The following is a 10,503-nucleotide window of genomic DNA, read 5'->3' on the forward strand; positions in this document are numbered from 1 at the left end:
ATTTTTTTTACTAAAAGCATGTTTGTTAAATGTTTCCGGATTGTCATTTTTTAGACAATCGTGAAAATAACATTAGCAACATCAATCATGTTTATCGATCATGCTTGTCGCAGAACATTTTCCATATGGTGTTCGGTGTTTGTTATATCTAACCTAACTACATATTGTTGTAATAGGTATTATGTACAGTTTTGTGAGCCAGTGAAAATATTGAACATGTCAGTTCTTGATATATATTTTTTGTGCAATTTTCTAAGAAATATTAAAGGAAAAGGTGTGTCCTTATTGTTGCCAAAACTTGTTATTTGCACTTATTGTGTATCAATGGTATGTATTGTTGTTTCATTTGTATGCTTTAATTATGTTCATATCAAACAATGTATATAGATGTTTAATGATTATTGTCTGAACTTTATCAATCATTTAATTTTTTTCTACATTTTTCGAGTGTATATCTCATTCCTCGAATTCTCATTTCAGTATATTGCTGGAACGAATCATTTCTCGTAAAAAATACCAAAATTTCTCTCAAACCAAGACTGTAAGAATAATAATTGTTACCTGAAACCTTTTATTGACGAAATAAAGCCAAGAGACCAGTTATCTTATTTCAATGACATGTCTCTGTTTGCTGCTATTTATTTGTAGTTTTAATGTCATTTTTATATGAAGACATTGTGTTTTCTTCATGAGTAGATACATGTTGATCTTGTGATCATTGTGAAAGCTCGTTACTCAGTGAACTGTGGTTTATAATCTTATAAATCATTGTGTAAGATTGTTGCTCTAGGACTTGCGGTTTATAACGATATAAGCGACGTTCTATTGCCGAAGTTCATTACTTTAGGACTACAGTTTATATCCATAAAGATGATATGTTATATTTGTAGAAGGCAGTTGCCTAGAGCTTGTGGTTTACAACCATAAAAGTGATGTTATGTTGTAGAAAATCGTTGTATAAAAATATCACAGATTATCGAGCTTTTACTGTGTATGTTTTAGTATTTAAATAGATTATATGCTCGTGCCAAACTCCTCTGCAAATAGAGGACGCCATATTCGGACGTCTATTAACCGGTGTATATTTGTATCATTTATAGTTAAAATTCCACGTTTTTCTCATGTTTTTTATATTAGATACATACATTTCCATCATCGTTGCCATGTTTTAAAAGCTAATATTTTAATTATAATTTTTTTTATAAATTCAGTAGCATCATGTGAGAAAATATAAAACTGAAGTTGAATTTTTCCTTCATTAACAAGAATCGTGTTGATAAACATTCTGATTTGATCATTTGATTACAGTGATAAAGGAAATGTTACGATCTTTACGATATTTTCTAATTCTGCTCTGAAATCATAATTTGAATATTGGCTATTGTTGACTCATTGTTGATTTTTTACATTTTGAAATCATTTTTGTATTGTTTGTGAATGAAATGACACAAGCAAGGTGTTTCCAAGAAAGACAACTCTTCTGACATTCGGCGTCTTGCCTTATGTAACTGTAAACTTATTCCAGTTATATGTATTTTATATTTTTAAGTGCAATTTTTTTGTTTTGTCAATGTCATAAAACATTCCTCTTTTATTGACTGCAAAGCCTTCTAAAAAGACGAAATGCTTCCCTTACGAAAAGGCATCTATCAGTTAATTAAGATTTTATCTAAAGAGTTTAATTGTTTTAAGTTAATATGAAAAAAAAACCTCTAAATGCTCAATGCTGGTATTTTGTTAATCTTTAAGCAAATTACTTGTTCTTTTTCGTTCCAAACCCAAACTCTTTTTAAAGGGGAGATAACTCGTATCAAAGTAAGAAGGAAACTTTGCACTCCATAAAATAGGAATCAAAAGCTTAATGCTGTCTTAGCAGGGACTGTATTATACGTCCCTGGTCTTAGTGAAGCTTGGTATTTTAACACGAAAGGAATTTTATTTTTGTCGGATTTTGTTGATTTTTTTTTTTTTCAATGAGGTTGAAGTCCTTTGACTTTTTTAATGTTTGTTCGAGTGTGTTGAAGATTAACCGCCTCATTACGCCATTTTGATACTAAATCAGCACATTCTTTACGTTTGTTCCCCGAGTTTATATTACATGTAGATATCAGATTTTATAAATGGTTTGTAGTGTTTGAATGTCAGCCTTGACGAAATGCATTTTTACACTTAGATGATCGTCACGCCTTCTGATTCCGATCGTGACGTCATGATTGTCCTTTAACATGATTTTATATCCGACCTACTGCATGCCTATTAATGTCTATGATTCCAATATTAATTATGCTTACTGTTAACAGATTTTACCCTTGTTGGTAACTAAGATTTCTCTGATTTCTTTATTTCCTTTGACTTTGATAAACACGTTTCTTTAAAGGAATAACTTCTTTTAACACTGTCAGACAGTGCAAAACGTTCTAGTAACATTAATGTAATTTTCACTTTTCGCGTTCGTAATTAATTAAAAAAAACTAAAGCCATAAATTAAAGCAATTGGAATCTTAGATATTTTTCTAGTGGTACTGTGCCTTCAAATCGTTATTGATCTCAATCTCACAAGAGGTGATTCCTATCCCATATATAGACCCGGGTATATTTGGACAAAGCCTAACTTGTGTTCAGTGCTTACGATATATGGATAGAAGTGTTTCATTTAAATGTTTATTGTGTGTATTTGTATTTAACTTTTATACTTTCTCACAATACATTTTTTTGCTATGAAACGTAAATGGTTATCTACTTTTTAAAAGCTTAAAGATACTGAGCAGGCACTAAGAGTTGATGTAAGGAGGAGGGTAAACAAAAAGTGATATCCGACATCGTTTTATAACAACAACTGTGATACGTTGTGTTTTTATGACACATTTGTCATAGGTGGTGTTCACTACCTTGGGTTATTGGTTAAAATACCTGTAGGTATGGGTGGTGTTCACTACCTGTAGGTATGGGTGGTGTTTACTACCTGTAGGTATGGGTGGTGACTTACCTGTAGGTGTGGGTGGTGTTCACTACCGGTAGGTATGGGTGGTGTTTACTACCTGTAGGTATGGATGGTGTTCACTACCTGTAGGTATGGGTGGTGTTCACTACCTGTAGGTATGGGTGGTGTTCACTACCTGTAGGTATGGGTGGTGTTCACTACCTGTAGGTATGGGTGGTGTTCACTACCTGTAGGTATGGGTGGTGTTCACTACCTGTAGGTATGGGTGTTGTTACTTACCTGTAGTTATGGGTGGTGTTACTTACCTGTAGGTATGGGTGGTGTTCACTACCTGTAGGTATGGGTGGTGTTCACTACCTGTAGGTATGGGTGGTGTTCACTACCTGTAGGTATGGGTGGTGTTTACTACCTGTAGGTATGGATGGTGTTCACTACCTGTAGGTATGGGTGGTGTTCACTACCTGTAGGTATGGATGGTGTTCACTACCTGTAGGTATGGGTGGTGTTCACTACCTGTAGGTATGGGTGGTGTTCATTACCTGTAGGTATGGGTGGTGTTCACTACCTGTAGGTATGAGTGGTGTTCATTACCTGTAGGTATGGGAAGTGTTCACTACCTGTAGGTATGGGTGGTGTTCATTACCTGTAGGTATGGGTGGTGTTCATTACCTGTAGGTATGGATGGTGTTCATTACCTGTAGGTATGGCTGGTGTTTACTACCTGTAGGTACGGGTGGTGTTCACAACCTGTAGGTATGGGTGGTGTTCACTACCTGTAGGTATGGGTGGTGTTCATTACCTGTAGGTATGGGTGGTGTTCACTACCTGTGTAGGTATGGGTGGTGTTCACTACCTGTAGGTATGGGTGGTGTTTACCTGTAGGTATGGGTGGTGTTCACTACCTGTAGGTATGGGTGGTGTTACTTACCTGTAGGTATGGGTGGTGTTCACTACCTGTAGGTATGGGTGGTGTTACGTACCTGTAGGTATGGGTGGTGTTTACTACCTGTAGGTACGGGTAGTGTTCATAACCTGTAGGTGTGGGTGGTGTTCATTACCTGTATGTATGAGTGGTGTTCATTACCTGTAGGTACGGGTGGTGTTTACTACTTGTAGGTACGGGTGGTGTTCATAACCTGTGGGTATGGGTGGTGTTACTTACCTGTAGGTATGGGTGGAGTTTACTACCTGTAGTTATGGGTGGTGTTCACTACCTGTAGGTATGGGTGGTGTTACTTACCTGTAGGTATGGGAAGTGTTCACTACCTGTAGGTATGGGTGGTGTTACTTACCTGTAGGTATGGGTGGTGTTCATTACCTGTAGGTATGGGTGGTGTTCATTACCTGTAGGTATGGGTGGTGTTACTTACCTGTAGGTATGGGTGGTGTTCACTACCTGTAGGTATGGGTGGTGTTCACTACCTGTAGGTATGGGTGGTGTTACTTACCTGTAGGTATGGGTGGTGTTCATTACCTGTAGGTATGGGAAGTGTTCATTACCTGTAGGTAGGGGTGGTGTTACTTACCTGTAGGTACGGGTGGTGTTCATTACCTGTAGGTATGGGTGGTGTTCATTACCTGTAGGTATGGGTGGTGTTCACTACCTGTAGGTATGGGTGGTGTTACTTACCTGTAGGTATGGGTGTTGTTACTTACCTGTAGTAATGGGTAGTGTTCAGTACCTGTAGGTATGGGTGGTGTTCACTACCTGTAGGTATGGGTGGTGTTCATTACCTGTAGGTATGGGTGGTGTTCACTACCTGTAGGTATGGGTGGTGTTCACTACCTGTAGGTATGGGTGGTGTGGGTGGTGTTATTACCTGTAGGTATGGTGTGTTCATTCATGGGTGGTGTTCACTACCTGTAGGTATGGGTGTTGTTACTTACCTGTAGTAATGGGTAGTGTTCAGTACCTGTAGGTATGGGTGGTGTTCACTACCTGTAGGTATGGGTGGTGTTCACTACCTGTAGATATGTGTGGTGTTCATTACATGTAGGTACGGGTGGTGTTCACAACCTGTAGGTATGGGTGGTGTTCACTACCTGTAGGTATGGGTGGTGTTCATTACCTGTAGGTATGGGTGGTGTTCATTACCTGTAGGTATGGGTGGTGTTCATTACCTGTAGGTATGGGTGGTGTTCACTACCTGTAGGTATGGGTGGTGTTCACTACCTGTAGGTATGGGTGGTGTTCACTACCTGTAGGTATGGGTGGTGACTTACCTGTAGGTATGGGTGGTGTTCACTACCTGTAGGTATGGGTGGTGTTCACAACCTGTAGGTATGGGTGGTGTTCACTACCTGTAGGTATGGGTGGTGTTCATTACCTGTAGGTATGGGTGGTGTTCATTACCTGTAGGTATGGGTGGTGTTCATTACCTGTAGGTATGGGTGGTGTTCACTTACCTGTAGGTATGGGTGGTGTTTACTACCTGTACCTTACCTGTAGGTATGGGTGGTGTTCATTACCTGTAGGTATGGGTGGTGTTCACTACCTGTAGGTATGGGTGGTGTTCACTACCTGTAGGTATGGGTGGTGTTCATTACCTGTAGGTATGGGTGGTGTTCACTACCTGTAGGTATGGGTGGTGTTACTTACCTGTAGGTATGGATGGTGTTCATTACCTGTAGGTATGGGTGGTGTTCACTACCTGTAGGTATGGGTGGTGTTCACTACCTGTAGGTATGGGTGGTGTTCATTACCTGTAGGTATGGGTGGTGTTCATTACCTGTAGGTATGGGTGGTGTTCATTACCTGTAGGTATGGGTGGTGTTACTTACCTGTAGGTACGGGTGGTGTTCATTACCTGTAGGTATGGGTGGTGTTCATTACCTGTAGTTATGGGTGGTGTTCATTACCTGTAGTTATGGGTGTTGTTACTTACCTGTAGTTATGGGTGGTGTTCACTACCTGTAGGTATGGGTGGTGTTACTTACCTGTAGGTATGGGTGGTGTTCATTACCTGTAGGTATGGGTGGTGTTCATTACCTGTAGGTATGGGTGGTGTTCATTACCTGTAGGTATGGGTGATGTTACTTACCTGTAGGTATGGGTGGTGACTTACCTGTAGGTATGGGTGGTGTTCACTACCTGTAGGTATGGGTGGTGTTTACTACCTGTAGGTATGGATGGTGTTCACTACCTGTAGGTATGAGTGGTGTTCATTACCTGTAGGTATGGGTGGTGTTCACTACCTGTAGGTATGGGTGGTGTTCATTACCTGTAGGTATGGGTGGTGTTCACTACCTGTAGGTATGGGTGGTGTTCATTACCTGTAGGTATGGGTGGTGTTCATTACCTGTAGGTATGGGTGATGTTACTTACCTGTAGGTATGGGTGGTGACTTACCTGTAGGTATGGGTGGTGTTCACTACCTGTAGGTATGGGTGGTGTTACATTACCTGTAGGTATGGGTGGTGTTACCTGTAGTCATTACCTGTAGGTATGGGTGGTGTTCACAACCTGTAGGTATGGGTGGTGTTCATTACCTGTAGGTATGGGTGGTGTTCACTACCTGTAGGTATGGGTGGTGTTCACTACCTGTGGGTATGGGTGTTGTTACTTACCTGTAGGTATGGGTGGTGTTTACTACCTGTAGGTATGGGTGGTGTTTATTACCTGTAGGTATGGGTGGTGTTCACTACCTGTAGGTATGGGTGGTGTTTACTACCTGTAGGTATGGGTGGTGTTTATTACCTGTAGGTATGGGTGGTGTTCACTACTTGTAGGTATGGGTGGTGTTACTTACCTGTAGGTATGGGTGGTGTTACTTACCTGTAGGTATGGGTAGTGTTCACTACCTGTAGGTATGGGTGGTGTTACTTACCTGTAGGTATGGGTGTTGTTCATTACCTGTAGGTATGGTTGGTGTTTACTACCTGTAGGTAGGGGTGGTGTTCATAACCTGTAGGTATGGATGGTGTTCACTACCTGTAGGTATGGGTGGTGTTACTTACCTGTAGGTATGGGTGGTGTTCACTACCTGTAGGTATGGGTGGTGTTACGTACCTGTAGGTATGGGTGGTGTTACCTGTAGGTATGGGTGGTGTTCACTACCTGTAGGTATGGGTGGTGTTCATTACCTGTAGGTATGGGTGGTGTTCATTACCTGTAGGTATGGGTGGTGTTACTTACCTGTAGGTATGGGTGGTGTTCATTACCTGTAGGTATGGGTGGTGTTCATTACCTGTAGGTATGGGTGGTGTTCACTACCTGTAGGTATGGGTGGTGTTCATTACCTGTAGGTATGGGTGGTGTTCACTACCTGTAGGTATGGGTGGTGTTCACTACCTGTAGGTATGGGTGGTGTTTACTACCTGTAGGTATGGGTGGTGTTTATTACCTGTAGGTATGGGTGGTGTTCACTACCTGTAGGTATGGGTGGTGTTCACTACCTGTAGGTATGGGTGGTGTTACTTACCTGTAGGTATGGGTGGTGTTCACTACCTGTAGATGCCCTAATCCTATGATTCAATGAGGCGAGCAGATGACGTCACATCCTAATACATTTCTATATATCGATGATCGGACAAGTCATACGTTTACATATCGCACGTTGAGCTGTTCCCTGAGTTTTGGACGCAAATGTTCTACTACATAACAATCCAAAATTAAGAATTGAAAATCGAAAATCGAAATCAACACGCTTATCTTAGATCTAAGTAGAAAGCTGCCCCAGTTTGTATGTTGTAGGTGAAGGTCCAGATAGAAGAACTTTCGTGTCCTTAATTTCAATTGTGATGGGTATATACAATAGACATGGTCAATGCCTTTCTTCATCATTTAAAGACAAAACATCATAAACATATCTAAAAATGAAATTACAAGACTTTGCAATGTGTTTGGGACACGTTTTGATGTGCTCATCGACAAATTCAATCCCGAAGGAAAACAAAAAAAAGTCAGCCAAATAAGGGACACAAATACTAAGATATTACCACCGAACTCATTAACTAAGCATCGTCAACCAGGAACTCGATCTTCTCATGATTTCATCCTCAGTAAGTCATTTGGCTTTAGACCATAGGTTCATGTCGCCGGTAATGTTCTTTGTCTAAGAACGAAGGTCATCGTTCAGTTTGGTATGGTGGTGAACAGAGTAGAAAGAAATGTTATTTGAGAAAGGGGTCTTTTTTTGCTTGATTGGATGTTCAAGAGTGGTGAAAAGTCTTTTTACTTAAAACTCCACATTCCATTTATTCCATCTCTCGTGTAACTATAACTTTGATTTGATAGTGCGGGTAAAAGTTTTTTGCAGCACAACTAAAAGAGCCAGTAAGTTTTGGAATCAAGTATAAACGGGAAAGGTCTGTATCCTTGTCATTTAATGGCAGTCTGAATGATTCTAATGTCGGAACATATATCTTTTTGTAAGCAGCAAATATAATAATGTTCACAGACAAGCATTACGTTATTAGATGAATTATCTGCAGACACAATAAAAAACATGAAGTTATATATCAAAAATTTTAGTTGAAAGACATCTTACAACATTTGGTTTTGATATATTGGACGATCGTCAGGATGAAAGTGGGACATACGAGTAGCAACGGGAGATAACGACCTTGTTGTTAGGAAATATAATCCTGATAATTGATACTTAATGAAAATACAGAAAGTCCTAGTAACACTATATGTTAATGATAATCTGACTTGAAACAAATCTTTCTTACAAGATATCAAATTACCAATTTTGACATAAGTAATGGTAATCATAATAAAATTCTGTATTTATTACCGTACATATCGCTCATCTGTTTGTTATCAAGGTTAATCACTGGGGGAAGAATGTGCATGACCTACATCGTTTTTTTAAGCATTATGTTACGTCTCTTGCAGAATTAAAAAAAGGAAACATACACGTACAGTGAAATAAAGATTACTTTATACCGCTCAAAGTCAATAATTTCATCTTATGCTTGTTTATTTGTTTATATTTTATTGTTGTTTTACGTCCTTTCAACAGCAGGATCATTTAAGGACGTGCCAGGTTTTGGTGGTGGACGGAGTTCCCGGAGAAAAAACACCGACCTGCGACCAATACCTGGCGACTGAATCTCACAGGTCTTGAAATCTAGACCCAGAGGTGGAGGACTAGTGAAGCCTTTACCACTCGGCCAGCGCGACATCTTTATGTTAGCAGAATTGCATATTAAATTGATTTTCTAATTCAGTCAAGACAAGAGCCAAATCAAACATATCAAAACAACGAAGAAAATATCGACATTTCAAATGAATCTTTGTTCTAGATCAAATCTGATGAAACATGGGCAAAATATGTACAAAAGAAAGTTGTAAGAGGCGGTCTCTTAAAAAGTACAACGAGAATAAGACCAGGTGATCCGGAAGGATAAGTGTCATCTCCTTCATTGACGACATCCGCCATGTAAATATTGGTCAATCAAAGTAAGTAATGTCACGTTCCAAATGAGGGAAAGGTTTACACCAACGGAACCAACAAGCAAGCACCAAGTACATAAAATATCAAATCGAACTAGAAAAAATAGAATATTTCCCAATGATGTAATTACGACGACTGTAATGCTTCTTGTAATCTTCATCAACCTGCAACTATCGAAACCGTGAATCTCGAATCAACTTCGACATGTAAACAACACAGGTTTTGGATGCAAGGATTGTTGTTATCCAGAAATGGAAAGTTCAGAATAGGGGAATTGAAATCATCACGTTTATCATACAGTTTCGTTGAAAGCTGTCTTTGAGTGCTTGTTTGTTGGAAAAGATCGAGATAAGCGGCTGATGTAGCAGAGATGATACCGCACGCCACGATTTAGAATTATGCTATACTGAATTTAATATGTAAATTCAATTATTTGGTTTGTCATGACCATTTCAGCATTTAATCTGAATTATTAGATAAGATATTCAAACGAATTTAAGATTCTATTCATCAAATAAATCATATCTATACGGAAAATCTCAAATGAATTTCCCCATAAGACAATTTCATTTTTTAACCGCCGAGATTTTCATCAAATAAAATCAAATCATTAATGACGTTACAATAATGCTTTTTCACGTGAATCCTACGATATTGATAAGTTTGTATTACATGACAGAACAGGTCAAAAATGCACAAGTGAACAAGTTTGTGACCATCAAAGTACACCAGATATTATTTATCTTACAACCAGAAAGATAAAGCTTTATCGAAATTTATCAACAGCTCTTACTGCCAGACATGGAAGAAATCATATTCAAGATATTTGTGAACGGGCGAGTGGTTCATGCCTCTTTTGACGTCAGAAAGGAGAATTGGACTCTGACGAGAGTGGTAATAAGTGTAACATGCACAAATCCGGGTGTTGACCACCCTAAACGCCCTTCGGTATATGGACACAACACTCAATCTTACATGGACTGTTACATTATTAACTTACAACGCTTGGTTGTCCAAACACCTATAGTTACCAATATGCCAACCAAACAATTTTTACAGTAGCTACATGCCCTCTTTCCGGGTTTGGTGGTAATTATGTAATTAATGAGTGTAATAGTGACCTTCAAGTTTCGGACTAAGCTGATGACCGATGGCTAATGT

This window comes from Ylistrum balloti, unplaced genomic scaffold (assembly GCF_031769215.1).
Source record: "Ylistrum balloti isolate Yb309-2 unplaced genomic scaffold, AGI_CSIRO_Ybal_v1 Utg370076, whole genome shotgun sequence".
NCBI classification, from domain to species: domain Eukaryota; kingdom Metazoa; phylum Mollusca; class Bivalvia; order Pectinida; family Pectinidae; genus Ylistrum; species Ylistrum balloti.